The following is a 15,721-nucleotide window of genomic DNA, read 5'->3' as shown; positions in this document are numbered from 1 at the left end:
CTTTGTGCCGTTTCAGTGAAATGCTCTGAAGAGGACGTAGGGAATTTCCTGGGCTTTTATCATTTATATTGTATTTTGTATTTTCTATACACCTCCAAATCTTGTCAATTCTCTTTATGTAGCTGGTATCAATTTCCCATTCCATATTCAGGAGGTTGCATGGCTCCTTTTGCTTTGGATCTCATTGTATTTTAGGCCCATCTCTTTCCTCTCCAAATCTTTTTACATCAGCAGCGTGTTCTTAATGTTCTTAATTTCAAGAACAATTTGCTACTAATGTATTGGTTAATGGCAAGTCAGAAGTATTAAAATACTGTTTTCACACAGTAAGACACTAGGTCACTTACCATCCATAATCTCATCTGTTAAAAGGATAAAATTAATTTCCTCAACCCTTTTCCACGCTTGGAGTGGGAAAACATGTGAACTGCCTACTTGCCTCGGGTGGTGGAAAGAAGAAAGAAGAGACAGACAAATGGAAATAGCTGAAGTAGTGGGAGGATAAAATGAGGGCTGTTTGTCATAACTTCCATACTCTGAGATCAACTAAGTCATGCAATTTTATTTCCACTTTTGCTATGTGAGATTTCTACATGGTTTCTGGCAATTTATGGACTTTGAGGAAAAAATATGTATGTACATTTTGGAATGAGGCAACAGCAATTAACCAAGAGTGGAATAACATGTAAATGGAGTAATACCTAGCATACGCACTGAGGGCTTCACAGTATGAGTGTTATTTTTTTCTTTATCTGTGGATATGTTTATCCACTCCTTATTTTGTTGCTCAGACAGTTACTTCTGTACATCATTAATACAATCCTCTCCAGTACATTTTAGGTTTTCACTTATCTGACAATTTTATATCAGTAGCACATCATCCCTGTATAAAATACAAAATCTGGTGTCAGTACTGTTCTGAACTGCTCCAAATATCTCTCCTAGCTTTTCTGTCATAATGAGTGTTCTCTTCACCCATGAATTACCAATAAGCTCTTGGTGGATTGTCTGCTGTTGATGCCCTTTTTTATTTCTCCTTGGAATTCTGTGACTGCAATTAATGCAGTTGCTAATTTTCCACATAAGGGAGCAGTTTACTGAGATCACATCATGAAAATTAATTGATTTTTCTGTAGGTGTATACAGTTCAAAACAGATCTTTTTTTCAAATAGTATGCATTAGTTTTGTGCAGGTGAATAGATAAATGTATGTTTTATGGCAAAATGAGTAACTCATAAAAATTTATCATTTAAACTTTTGCAGAAATCAACCACTGTAGAATGTCCAAAAGTTAGAATTACCTGCTGTTACCAAAACTGTCAAAATAAGTGGGAGAGTTGTGGTGGCAGGGCAGTTGCTTGCATTTCTTGGGTAAGTAGTAATACGAAGTATTTCTCATAAGGTGTAGAAGTAGTTGTGACACTGGAAATTTGAGACACTGATATAAAATGTTCATCTATTGCAACCCAATTTAATAGTAAGGTTACTTCAATAATCAGATGGAAATCTTAAGTTTGGTGGGTATGGTTTCAAGAAGAACTTCTTTAATGTGATAAAAGTTACAAAAGAAGGATAATTTCAGCTGTAAAGGTAAGTAGTAGGTAGTGGTCAGCCATGTTGGATTCATGTCATCAGCCTCATACCTAGCAAAAAGATTACTTTTGGTGGAAATAGAGCTTATTAGCAATTCCACCATTACGTTTATTTAGAGGCTGCCAGTTCCTGTTTGTAAAAGTGAACGGTTCTTCACAGTCTGAATGGAGAGCCAAGCAGGAATGTTGTAAATCTGAATGACATTTGAGATTCAGAAAGTTGACAGTGAAGTGTCAGGAAGACACAGTCTTTGACTGCATGAGAGTTCTGATCAGAGGAGGCTGATAGAAAATACTCTTCCTGTCACAATTCTAACAGACCATGTGTTTTACGCTACTGGCATACAATGACAAAAAAGATGGAAGGTATCAACCTGAGTGTATATCAAGACCCAGATGTATTTGACTAAACAATGGTTGCATAGACAATGGTTGACTCCCAGTGTGTATAACACTGCTCAAGTGGCAGTTTTATGTCTCTTCTCAGTCTTGGTGAAGAGCTGTTGCAGGTTTTATAACTGGCCAGTATACTGAATTCAGTAGTACATTTTTTGACCTGATTTTAGTTTTTCATATTACCTATCAGTTTTGGGGGGGGGTTATTCAAAAAAGATTCATGCATCAGGTAGAACTAAAATATTTTCTTAGTGACAATGTAATCTTTTGGTTACCATAAGATGCAGGGTGCAAGAAGGTTGAGCTGTTAATACAGCAATAGCTGATTTTTAGGAAATCTCAGAACACCCGCATTTTTAGATACAGATTTTCAGGATCTTACACTTCCTTCAGAAGTGCCACCTCATAATTTATAATATATTTGGGTCTCTGAAGAAGGCTTTAGTGCTGTTCCTCTATTCCCTATGGTTAAGATTTTAGTAAGTGGGGCATACAAAGGCTATGGACACTCCGTCTGTCCTCTCAAACAGAGGAAGCTTCTCTTCTGAGGTGTTATGACATGATAGCAATCACCACTGGGGTGTGGTAAATGTGCCTTTGGCTTGGACAGCTGCTTTTTGCTGCTCCTACTTTAGGAAGCTTGTTCTCTAGTTGAGTACTGGTAGTTTTCTCATTCCTTTTCTTTTGCTCTAAGCATGGAGCAGGGACTAAGAAATACTTTGCTGTTGGAAGTGATTGTTGTCTCAGTTCTGAAGCTCTTAGGTTAGCAAGTCATAGGGGCACAATGATAAAACCTCTGGATAATGTCATGCCAGACTGCAGTTCATTGATACCTCAAGGCCTGCTTCACAAGCCATAAAACTGGTGTGGTGTTTGTTGGTAAGCTGGTATTCTGTATCTGAGTTGAATGCCCAGACTGAGGAACAAGTATTTTGATTACTGGCTGACATCATAGTGGCAGCTCAAGTCTATTACTTACAGGAGTCTTTTCTCTAAAAAACAAACAAAAAAATCACAAATCCAGACACTCCTGGGCTATGGTTTAGACTCTGTGTACATTAGAGACTCTTAATGGCCAGTGTGGAATTCTGAATGTAGTCTGTTTCAAACCCGAGCATATTTCTGGAGCTCACCCAAGGGAAAGCCATTTAATCATGATGAGAGACCAGCTGTCAGACCAATGTAACAAAACATTTCTCTGCTCTGGGAACTTCTCAGTAGCGTGAAAGTCACTGCAAGCCATGCTTGAGTCCTGTGTTGTGAATAAATTATCCGGTGAATTTAGCCTTTCTTTCCTGTGCAAAAATTTGCGTAAGCTTTGGTTAAGCACCGTCAGGGAATAACTCTTAGACTGTGGATTATTCAGAGCAAATCCACTGTATTATTCTTATGGTATTTCATTAGCTAAGTCATGTGATATTTTCCTGCTCCATATTTGGATGCTGAAATAATACCTTGTCCTGGGTTTAGCAGGACCTAACTTAAGGAATGGTGTGTTCATTATTACATCATACAGCTCCAAGAGAGAGAAGAAAAGCACTCTTATGCAAAATAACAAAAATGCTATCTACTAGTAAGGAAGCCATCATAACATAGCTTACTTTGGTGACTTGTACATGATGCTTGCATTTCCTATCCATACAAGTATTAGGCCAGGAAACCTTAGATTACTTTCCAGGCTCTCAAGTCTGAATCTAAAATGAATATATGAGCACAGTAAAAGCTAACAGCCCCTCAGTTATATTGTAAGGACATATTAAGCTCTGCCAAGATAGAACTTGAAATGCACGCTGCATGGAGTACACAGTTAAAAATTTGGTTTGCATCAGGTATTTTCAGATGGCCTATTCCAATGTCATCTCTGAAGTGATGTCTGAAAATGCAGGTATGTGCACGGGTGTAATAAAGGAGGGATGGAGCATTACTGAAATGAAGAGTAACAACCAGCAGTGGATGTGTCAACTTGGGATTCAAGAGAAATGGATATGGGTTTTGGCTCTGGCACTGATTTCCTCAACAAACTTGGTTTAGTAGTTTCCTTTAATGTCATAGGAAAAAGATGTAAAATGATGACAGATATTTTCTGAAGCCTTTTGAGAGGTCAATAAAATATACAAGTATGTATTTGAGAAAGAAAATGATCAGTGTTAATGATAACTGTAAAAAATGGATAGCAGTAATACTTGAGTTGAAGTACAAATGAGTTTTCTGAGAAACATTCAAATGCAACTGTTGCAAAGTGATTGGGATAGCAGATGTTTTGTTAGCCAAGTCAGTTTTCCACCTCTGACATTTTCTGTATTTCACACTTGAAGTTTCACCAATCAGCACAAATTATTTGTTTACTGCTTAGTAAAAATAACAAAATTGTACTTTTTAAAGAACTCACTTTCTGATTATGTATACTCTGCTGGCAGGTTATAATGCATATTGCTTCGTTGTTTACTTAGAACTTAATGCTAATGTCATTAACATTCTGTGTGATAAGTCAGTAGGTTGCCTATTTATAGACATAACAAAAGTTGTAACTTCTTGTAGTAAAGTGCTTTTGACTGTGCTAGCAAAACTAAAGTTCCTCTAACCTGACATTAGCTTTCAGTTTCATTGTCCATGCCCTAGTGAGTCTGAAAAATACTGCTACATGCACTGAATGCATTCTTTGAAATTATTTAATTATTTTAGTTATGTTCTATATTTTTAATAGGGTTTAATTCATCCTTTCCTTTAAGAAAGAAAAGAGAAATAAACCAAATTATGCAGGAATCACAGAAAACGGAGATCTGAAGTTTGAAAACTGTCCTTGAAGACTATTTGGAGTTACAACACTGAATTTAATCATAATCTTCTCCAAATTTTGTTCTGTGATACTTCTTATAAATCAGGTAATTAATTAGGCAGCACTTCACCTTTCAGTTTATTACCACAAATGTGGATGTGTGCTTTATTTGAGGTTAGAAAGTGTAAAATAACTGCTGAATTTTGTACTCCATGTTGCCTCTTTAGTATGAACAATGAATTTAAAGAAGAGATTCAGAGCAGCCCTGTGGAGAGGGACTTGGGGGTGTTGGTCGATGAGAAAATGAACATGAGGCAGCAGTGTGTGCTTGCAGCCCAGAAAGCAACTGTATCCTGGGCTGCATCAGAAGGAGCGTGACCAGCAGGTCGAAGGAGGTGATCCTGCCCCTCTACTCTACTCTTGTGAGACCTCTCCTGGAGTATTGTGTGCAGTTCTGGTGTCCTCAACATAAAAAGGACATGGAGCTGTTGGAACAAGTCCAGAGGAGGCCACGAGGATGATGTGGGGCTGGAAGACCTCCCGTATGAAGACAGGCTGAGAAAGTTGGGGCTGTTCAGCCTAGAGAAGAGAAGGCTGCGTGGAGACCTCATAGCAGCCTTCCAGTATCTGAAGGGGGCCTATAGGGATGCTGGGGAGGGACTCTTCATTAGGGACTGTAATGATAGGACAAGGGGTAATGGGTTAAGCCTTAAACAGGGGAAGTTTATATTGGATATAAGGAGGAAATTCTTTCCTGTTAGGGTGGTGAGGCACTGGAATAGGTTGCACAGGGAGGTTGTGAATGCTCCATCCCTGGCAGTGTTCAAGACCAGGTTGGACGAGGCCTTGGGTGATATGGTGTAGTGTGAGGTGTCCCTACCCATGGCAGGGGGGTTGGAACTTGATGATCTTAAGGTCCTTTCCAACCCTAACTATTCTATGATTCTATGAATTCTGTAAATTTCTTTCTGCACAGCCTTTTTCTAAGCATTTGTAATACCTTGGTTGCATTAATAATCTCATTTTCTAGGAAAGTGTTTAAGTAAAAGCAGTGGGATACCTGTAACAAAAACCAGTAATCACAGAAATGTGAATGAAGTGTGCTTCAAGGAACTTCAAAAATGGTGTTATGTCCCCTGGCCTAGACTGTGGCCCCAGCAGCAGGAGGCCTGGCTGGGACACCTCAGCAGTGCAGCAGCAGAGCACGTGCAAGGTGAAAACAGGTATGTCTGTAGGCAAAGCTGAGGAAGAAGGTCTGTGGTGCCTCCATTCCCTGCTCCTCTCAGCTACCATGCTGAGGGACCTGGCACCCCTCTCCCATCTGCTTGCATTTGTGATGCCTCTTTTGTCCAGTACACACTCCATAACTCCAGAGGGAGAAATAATTCCTTCTTCCTAGGTGGTTACATCTGTCGCTTCCTTCTTGAGAAAATACAAACAACGAACCAAATCCGTGATGCAGTGCAGTGCAGGATGGCACAACTGCACAGATGTTTTTTTGGGGTTACTCCTCTGAATTTCCTGAAGCTTTGCTGTTGATAAATAATGGCTTCTCTGACCAAGGATGATCAGTGCCAAGTGGAAGGTATTGTTATGGCTCCTCAGTGTTCAGCCTGTACTTGCTGTTTTCAGCTCCTCAGGAGCTGAAGAGATGAACCAGCTCATCCTGCACAGGGAAAACTAAATGCAGCTCTGGATGTAAATTTCAAAATTTTGTGGATTTTTGGAATATGAGGTAAGTTCTGAGTTCTTTTAGGCACTTTTGTGGCTGTCATCTTGGTGATTTTGCAAAGAAGACTTAAGAACTAAACAATCTAAAAATATTGTTCTCTAAACTTGATCAGAATCTCTGCAGTGCTGGGCTGAGAGAGCCTTCCTCTGGGGAAGCTTGTGCTGCACTGCTGTCTGAAGGAGCTTGCTTTACAGTGTTGAGTCTGGTTGGGGTAATGGATGCTATGGTATCATCACACTACAGGGTTTAAACCTATTCTTAGTGAAATCAATAGATATTTTTCTTGTAAAGCCACATGAAAAGGTTTTTAAAGGATTATTGGAATTTTTGGATTACCACAGATGAATTCATTCTGTTTCACTGAATTGAATTACAGCATCATATCTGTTGCTAGTATATTAATAAAATGTATGAAGCTAGCCTTAAAAGGTAGCTCCTTTGTGAAGAGACTTTTTTCTTTAACAATAAGCAGGAAGGATTTTTCAGAGATGTGTATTTTTCCCTGAGTAATGTTGCATACAGACTGGAGATTGCTTCTTCTATTGAATTGCATAATGAAAAATCAATCAGTTTAATGGTTGACAAACTTTGACATTCAAATAAAAATGTTGCTGGTATTTTCATAAAGACCTGTAGGCAAAACTATATTCAGTGACTTTAATTTATGCAATAGCAAATGTCTGCCAAAACATTGTACAAATGACTGTATAATGAAGCAATAATAACTATGAGGAACGGAAGCAAAGCAAACAAAGGCCAAATTTCTCAGTTTTTACAACTTATATAATTTTGCAAAGCCTTTCATTGAAAGGTATGTTTCTACAACATCCTTTTCAACAATACTGTTTTGAAAGCAATTGCTCAGCATCATGGAACACATTTATCTGGCACTGTTGCATAGTATCATATGAGAATGTTTAGTTTTTCTACTTGTTCAATCTTTTACCCAGGCTGCATTTACTTCTTGACCACTTCTTATCTTACTGTATACTCTGCAAAAAACAGCTAATAAAAAAATCCTTGTTCATAGTGGTTATATTTTTCATGTGCCTGCAAGCAAAATAGAAGGATAAGAGAAGTCCTTCTGCAAAGGAGAAAAACAACAAAAGGCTTGACAGGCTCCTGGCTTTGCACCTGTGCTGGTTGTTTTGGTTTGGGTTTTTCTTTTTATTTTCTTTGATTCAGAAGGGAGAGAATTCCCAGTAAGGGAAGAGGACACCTTTGTTCCTCACTCATTTCTGCTTTTAATGTATGTTTGAACACAGTACTTGGAGGAAGAGCAAAAGGCATGCTGAGCTACACTATCACTTTCAGCCTTTAGGCACTACCATCCTAGAGGCAGGAGACTGGCTTGGTAAATGCCATTAGCCTCTGTGCTCAAGTGTTGTCTAGCCATGAGACTTTCAGTAAGTCCAAGTTTTGGTTGTGACCATGTGCATCAGCTTTGTTGGGCTCTTTGGATGCAGTCTTTGAGTAGCAGTGTTGGTAGCAGTGACTGGAAAATGTTGACTTGCTTTCTTCCTTTTAGCACCAAGATAGCTCTTACATCTTCTAAGCTTTGCACAACTTGTCCTGTGCTGAATTCCAGCTCTCACAAGAGAACTTGTGGCTGCTGCACAGGCACCTGCCTGTGCGACTTCAGCTTTTGCCTGCCTCTTGTTTGTTTGACTTACAGTTATGTTGAGTTCTCAAGGTAGTAACTGTGCCTCTGTTTCAGTAAAGTCTAATAAACTTCCTGGTGCTATGTTAAATAATGTGCCAGGTGACTCACACTGGTTACTTGTGTGGTTTGCCATTTGTTTTCTCAAAGGAAATACCTTTTCATGGTTGGTTCAGGAAGTATAGAAGAGTATTCCCTTTTTGTTTCATGGGATTAATGATAATTATGCTTTTTTTCCACCTTTAACATTCTTCTGATTTTTGTTTTGCTATGATGACTCATTTTAAGCATCTCTGGTTTGTAACTGGCAAAAACAAATTGAGGAAGTTAATTGGTTTCCCTGTGGTCATAGAAGGAACAAATGGTAGATCCCCGATTAAAGCATTGTTCCCATTTTTATCATATAGCTAGAATCAGCATTAAGTTACTCTGTCTTTTATTTCTGTAGTAATCTGTGTGTGTGAACTGCAGCAATTATCTTAAGGAGAAGTCTGTAGTATGTTTTATTCAAGAACTTTTTTTCCATTACCATTGGTATTAATGTCTAGATAGAAGCTAGTATGGTGTCTATTCCCAAGTGTAAAAAGGTTTTGGACTTGTTGTTGTTGTTTAAATATAGCAACTGTAGTGTTTGTATTGATGCATCTCACAAGTATTTAATTTTTCTGGGGGCAAAATGTCATGCCATGTTTGCACTTTGTAAAAGCTATGGCAAGGACAGAGATACAGCCATGGCTCAAAGTCATGTCCAGTGTGCAAACTGGCCACACTGGACATGACTCTGGACACGGAGTCCGTGAACTCTGTTCTGTTGCAGTAGGGTTCTGGGGCTTTTTCACTCTCTTTTTGAAGCAGTATGTAGTAGGATTGCGAGCTACTGAAAACAAGATAAAGCCTGTTAGCTGTCCCAGTATCAATCATAAGCAAGAGAGCGTATATATACTCAGGTATTTCTTTTCCTGTCATAGATGTGAAAGAACTCTTAAGGCATTGGGGTTTGGTACTTAAAAGCTTAAACAATTACTCATGAGGTCACAAGTTTTTCTCAAGTGTTTAGAAGATTTATGTTTCCTGTTGACACTGCTGCATGAAAGGAGCATGCAAGTTGCATCTAAAGAGCAAGACAATATTTGCTGTTTACTGTTAAGATGAAAATATGCATTAAAAACTAAAAGAAAATACAAACTTGAGGAGGCAGTAACTGATTGACATCTGTGGATGTCATTTTTCTCTTGTGATTCTGGCATTTCATGCCTTGCTAAATATCACCCACAGCTATCTGTTGGATGTGTCAGTAAGCGATACAGTATGACAGCTGCTCCTCACCACTCCACAGCATCAGTTCATTCAGTAATAAGCTCGCATGTGTTTTTATCTTTGTTGTCTCTTTCCTAACAGTTCAAAATAAAAATAGTGTTTGTAACTGACACTGAATTCTCCCCAGTGCTAAGGTCTGGAGTAAGCAGAGTAAGTAAGTTATTAACAGTGAGTCTTCTCTTCTTCCATGACATGGTGCTGTAATGTACATGAAGTTCCTACAAGCACATTGTGCATTCTTAACAGTCGCATTCTGAGCATTACTTATTCTACTGGCAATATAAACAATAACCTATTGTTGATAGGTAATATTGTATTCTATACATAATATGTTTAAAATAGATGTATGGATATAAATGCTGAGTTCCTGTTCTGGAGTTATGATTTTTTACTGGTGATTAATAGTTTGGAGTGTTATACGAGCCTTCTTCATATATATGATCATTGTTACTTCACTCATTTTAGGAAAATAACATATTTATTCAGTTTATGTCAAGAATTATGGCAAAATCGTGCAGTCCTTACTAAAATCTCTTTACAAATATAGTGTACTTTTAAAATTATGTGCATTCTGGATTGTTTATGATTCTACCACTGTTGTTAGTTAAAAAAAAGAAATTTTTAAAAGTTATTACTATTTTTACTCATAAGTATATATTATAAAGTAAAATATATTTTACTTATAAGTAAGTAATGCAATGGCTTAACTTTGATATATTTCTCTTGTTAATGCTGTTAAGCAACATTTGTCAGTGATTGGCTGTATCATTTTTATAATCACTATAGCTATAGTAAGTGTGGTAATCTAATATATCTGAAACATAAAATACAAGGGGTTTTCCCAAAGTTCTAATTTAGAATGAGATGCCTGACTTTAGTCAGGGAATAGGCAGGTATCAAGTGTTTGCTTCTGCCTTTGAAAGCTTACCCCTAAAACTGTTCTGGCAAATGAAGTGATATGCACAGTATCTTGCTTTTTTTACTTGACTCAGAGCTGCTCAGTTGCAGCAGATCTGCTGCTGCAGACAGTTATTGGGAAAAATCATTTGGATGTTATGGTAGATGCCTGTGATTTTTTGAAGCAGAAAGACTGAATTCTGTCATTTTACAGCTCCAAAGTTCTGAGTACCTTAATTTTCAGATTCCTACATCTTTGAAATTGTAGGTGGTGCAGATTTGCTTAGGTCATTCTTAAAAAAAAGAAAGTCTTACCTTAACTATAAGGGCACCAATGTCCACAGAATATGAAAATGTCAGTCAGAAAGGCTAAACTTCTAATGTGTTGATTGGCACGCTTATGTAATTTACACTAAATATCAGGGGCTGTATAAGATAACAAACTAAGAAATGAGATTGATATTGCTGATCTACAAAGTGGGTCTGTTTAATGAAAGGCAAAATGTTACTGAGCTGAGACTGCTGTTGGCTTTAAAAGCATATAATGCCCCGTACACCATCAACTAACTAGTGGATATTTCAGATGTTACATAAGTGGTAAACATTTATTTTTCCTTACAGTGGTGTAGTCCTGGGTGTACTCAGTAAGCTTTCTGTAATGGAGGACAGTGATTATTTATAGGAAAAATTAGTTGTAGTAGGTGTTTTGCGTACGACCATCTTTTTTGTTCGTTGCCAAAATGTAAGCTTACCGTTTAAAAACAGAGAATAATTGTAGTGAAAGAAAAGATTGGTAAACACTGAGATAAATTATGTCAAAGAAAGTGGGGTTTAGAGTCAGTTCATCTCCTGCCTGAAATAGAGCAGGGGTTGCATCAAGTAGGGTTCTTCAGGCTCTAAGCTACTTGTTCATAAGATATTGTATCATTTGATTTTCATGTGAAAAAACCAGATCCTGTTTACATCTTCAGTCTAATGGACTCCTAAGTGAAGCTTACCTGTAAAGAGGTGGTTGGGGTTTATTTCAGTTTTGTTTTGGCTAAAATTATTATTTTATTTAAACATACATTAACACCATAAAATTCAGTTTTGTTGGGCAAGGAATATAGCTTAAAAGATATTTTTGAAACTGTACAAGAGGATGTATTTGGCCCTTTGTGTCTGAGTTAAACGGAACAAGTTCCGAACTGCTGTTTTTCTAAACCCAGCTTCAGTTTGTAAAGCCATTCTAGATTATTCTGTAGGTGGTGTTGAAGTTGGAGCTTCATAGCTAACTTAACCACCAGCATGCTAGTATGTGGATACATCACAACTAATTAAAAATGAAGCAACAAAACTTTCTTGCTTCTTCCTGACTAAAGCGTGCTTTCTCAGCATTGGAACTGAAGCAGTTTGCTAACCTCCAGCACTTGTGTCAGCAGCAAAATTGAAAGTATTTTTTGTCACCTGCACTGCTGTCAGGAGGGGAAAAAAAAATAGAAAGTAGAGGAACATAATTTCAGCACTAACATAAGTATCAGAATGATTTACCTGTCTCTTCTGCTTCACTTTCATCTCAGCTTTCAGGCCTTCATTCATCAATCTTTTATTTACACACGCATATCTCATTTTTACACAATTTCTTTCTCCCTGACCAGATGGCTGCGTTATCTGCTTGGTGTTCATCAAAGAGAATGAGAAAATACACGGATGCGTAGTGTCATCTGGGTAGGATTTAGCTAACTCTGTTTTTCAGCAGCAATTTTGTAAGTATTCAGATAACAAAAAAGAACACTTAGATGGTTCAGAAAAATACCACACAATTCTCAGACTTTTAATTGCATTACTTATTTTAATCTATATGAAAATATTATCTTAGTCCAGGCACCAGGTTTGTTTCATCACACATAGCCATTTAAGCGGCAATAGTAGGATTAATATAAAACTGAAAGTTGGTAAAAAGGAGATGCATCTTAAGATTAAGAATTCTTTCAGTGCTTTTTTTTATTTGCTAAATTAAAAATGTTTCAAATAGCTTTAAATAACATATACAATTGCTGTAGTGATTCAATTTATATTTCATCTACAGTATCCATTTTGGCTGCATACAGTTGTGGTTTCAGAGCAAGCTTAGTGAGTTTGCTTGCAATGAGCTTTTCCTGAAATATGTAGAATATTATAAGAAGCAGCTTCTTCTATTCTTGTAATGCTTTCAAATCTCACTCTTATTGTAACTTTTTGCAAAATTATTATTTCCTAATTTCATGTAACCAGTCTTTTCTGCAGTGTGTTTTGTTGCATTCTTAGCTTCTGAAGTTCTGTTCACATATAAATACAGCCTGTAGAATTTAGCTTTAGTGTGATCCATTCATTTTTGCACCTTGTTTAATATACGCAGTAAAAATAAGTATTAGTAATCAAGTTTCCATTTTTTATGAGTCCCATCACTAGAAATTAGATACTTTCCAAATGCTCATTTGTGGTTTTTTTACCAGACTCAGTTTCCTGTTCTCATTTGTGATTGGTTTGTCATTTCTTATAGGCTGATTAACTTGACTAATCCCAGGCAAAGAATGGAAAAGAAAAAGTCTGAAGGGAATTCCATTCCTTTTGACAGTTAGCACTGTATTATTTATGTATTATTTGATGAATTTTATATCATTCTTCATTATTGAAGTTCTAAAGGTATTTGTACAGATGTAATACATATTTTACATGCAAGTAAGCAAAGCTAGCTTTGCTAGAACACAAGAGATGATCAAAGTATTCTGAATAGAACACACATAAAATGGATTTAAATTGGGTAAGAGACTTCACAAAGGACCTAGCAACAGGAAATAGTCTTTGAAAGGCAGTATTTCTGACAGGGTTGAAAAGTATTATGTTCTTCAATATTGTTATCAATAATGTAACATAAATATTGTACTACCACTCAGAACATTTGCCAGTGACAAAATGATTATGGCTTAATAAGCATTGACAAGGACAGGGCCATTATGCATAGTAATACAGCTTGTAATGGTAAGCATTGGCCATTATAATAAACTACATCTTAATGCTGCTGTAGTCAAATGTGTTCTTGTAGAACAGGGAAAATAGTGTCCACTTTGGAGTTATAGCCAATGTCCAGGAAGGAAGTGACTTTGAAAAGGCATTAAAAATAATGGTAGTAAATGACGCAACAGAAACTCCCAGCATAAAATTGATAATAATATAAAAATTATTTTGTGCACTGTAAGTATGAGTTAGTATGAGGTTAGTATGTTTTCATTTTTTATTTTTGCAGTGTGTTCTCATTAATTCTGGCATTTAAATTGTAAACCATGTTGAAGAACTTACAGAATGTTGAGAAGAGCTTCAAATGTGAGTCAGGCTAGAGATACACATGTAGATCAGGGACTTCAAGGTTGGCTTGCTGAGCTACTAAAAAAGAACTTAATAGGATAACTGTTAGTGTACAAATAACTTCATAGGATCCAGGTTTGTATTCTAAAGTCTCTTTAATGCAAACACAGCAAGGACTAGAGTCTCAAGCAAAGTAAATTCATAATTGAAAACTGTGAAACAAGCAACCAGAGAAAGTGATAGCTTTTCTTTCTCAAGAAGTCGTCAAAGTCTGAAAAGCATGTGAGCCCATACAAGGCATATTAAGAAACGGCTGGAAATAAAGACTGAAATTCTATGACTACAACACGGAAATCAGAATAGCTTATTTAAGTGAATTTCTGCTCTTAAAGGTAAAAATATGTGGTACTTTCTGAGTATTATTGTTCTGATTACAGAGATGTGTTTGACTTAACCAGTTAATTTACTGAAAAAGTATGCTGAAAAATGGGTGGAGAAAAGCAGTGCCTCAGAACAGCAGTCTCTCAGGAGACACTGGAGGAGTTGAAGGGAAATGTCTGTGGTGATTTAATCTCTTTTACAAGAACCTACAAAACTGTTTTTACTTAGACTGGGAAAGAGCTGATGGACATAAAAGAGTGCAAGAAGCTGAGCAGAATTGAAAGAGATTTTCTGTTAAATGAGAAACAGCAGTCACTGAAGTGAAGCTAAACTAAAACATAGCCCTCTCTTCTCCTTTTATTCTTTCCACTGAGATTGCTTAAAGAAGGAACTTCTGCTTAAATTGGAATGCAAGGAAAATATGCATTTAGAGTATTTATTGGTTTAATATTTTTAGAAGTTTTATATTTACTGTCAAAGATGACTTTTGGCTCTGAGGACTACTATGTCAAATGCTGAAATGTAGTGAGGCTTGAAGCTCGATACATACAAAATCATGGCTCAGGGCTGAAACTTAGAAAGAAATATTAAGTTCTCCCAATACGAAACAAGGGGATGGAGATTGCAGTTAACCAGTGTCACGATTACTTCGGTTTGCTTTCAAATTCCCTGTACTCTGTTTTGTTCTTTGTTACTGAAAACATAATGTTAGAACCCCAGATGCTTAGTCCGTCTTCCTGTACAAGCACTTTGAAGTTCAAGAAAAACAGTTGCAACTCTAATTGTAAATGGTCACGAGATATAGCTGTGACATTTATTTTAACTACATCTGTTGTTTCACATTTTTTCCATGGAAGGAATGTTTAAAATGAACCTGTTTTTAAAAACGCAGACCACTTGTTTCTTGTACTGTGTGTGGAAGATTGAGATTTTCTTTCCTACTTCTGCTAGAACTGCATAGTAGTTGTAATACCAATTTCTGAGTAAAGGTATAAGAATTTTGAGCACTTTAAAAGGCTCTTTCCTACCTATAGAGATGTAACATACAGCTTTAGAGTCCTGCTTTCTCCAGTGTCTGTAGAAAACACTGCCATCTGGAGAGAAAAGGAGAACTGTGCTACACCTGATGGCAGGAAAAACTAAAAGTTCAGAGTTCAGCAAGTGACATGGGACACATTTTCTTGGGGCAATCTTAATAGGCTGTGAGGACAGCAGGGCATCACTTACACAAGAGCAGAACAACTGTGATTTTGTTGATGGAGTGTCCTCAGCAGGGCATCTCAGATTTCAGGAATGGTCCATGCTAACAATAGCTATCTTTCTGAGGCTGTGAACTGCCCTGAAAATGAATATGAGCCCTTGCAGCATAGAAATGAGGAACTTCAATTTTTGCTGAATCATTTTTCTATGTCTTAGAAGAGAATAGCCATGATAAATGCAATGCAGTGAAAGAATAGGAGCTTCTGGAGTTCCATGCATATCAATAAGTTCCAAAACTGCTATTCCTCCATCTTTATTATGATATAAAAGCTATCAAAATCCAAATACCTCCTCTCCCACTTCCTTTCAACATTATGGAGCTTAGTACAAAGCGTAGTTGGTTAGCTTGATAGTATTTTTATAATATAGTTCAAAGTACACATCT

General features: G+C 37.0%; 1 long non-coding RNA gene across 2 annotated transcripts; it reads left to right on the top strand.

The window, feature by feature from the left end:
- The first annotated feature begins 501 nt into the window (after positions 1-501).
- Positions 502-6,271, top strand: LOC133215596 (uncharacterized). 2 transcript variants are annotated; one of them, XR_009726414.1, is made up of 3 exons: positions 502-1,372; positions 4,723-4,871; positions 5,796-6,271. It is a non-coding gene; the product is annotated as an uncharacterized LOC133215596 (long non-coding RNA). The 2 variants fall into 2 exon arrangements; XR_009726413.1 differs by having other exon boundaries at positions 4,719-4,871.
- Positions 6,272-15,721: the final 9,450 nt, after the last annotated feature.

The sequence above is a fragment of the Neopsephotus bourkii genome, unplaced genomic scaffold, assembly GCF_033783945.1.
Source record: "Neopsephotus bourkii isolate Nb327-2 ecotype Australia unplaced genomic scaffold, CSIRO-AGI_Nbou_v1 NB_991, whole genome shotgun sequence".
NCBI classification, from domain to species: Eukaryota; Metazoa; Chordata; class Aves; order Psittaciformes; family Psittacidae; genus Neopsephotus; species Neopsephotus bourkii.
This window is presented reverse-complemented; position numbering and strand designations above follow the sequence as displayed.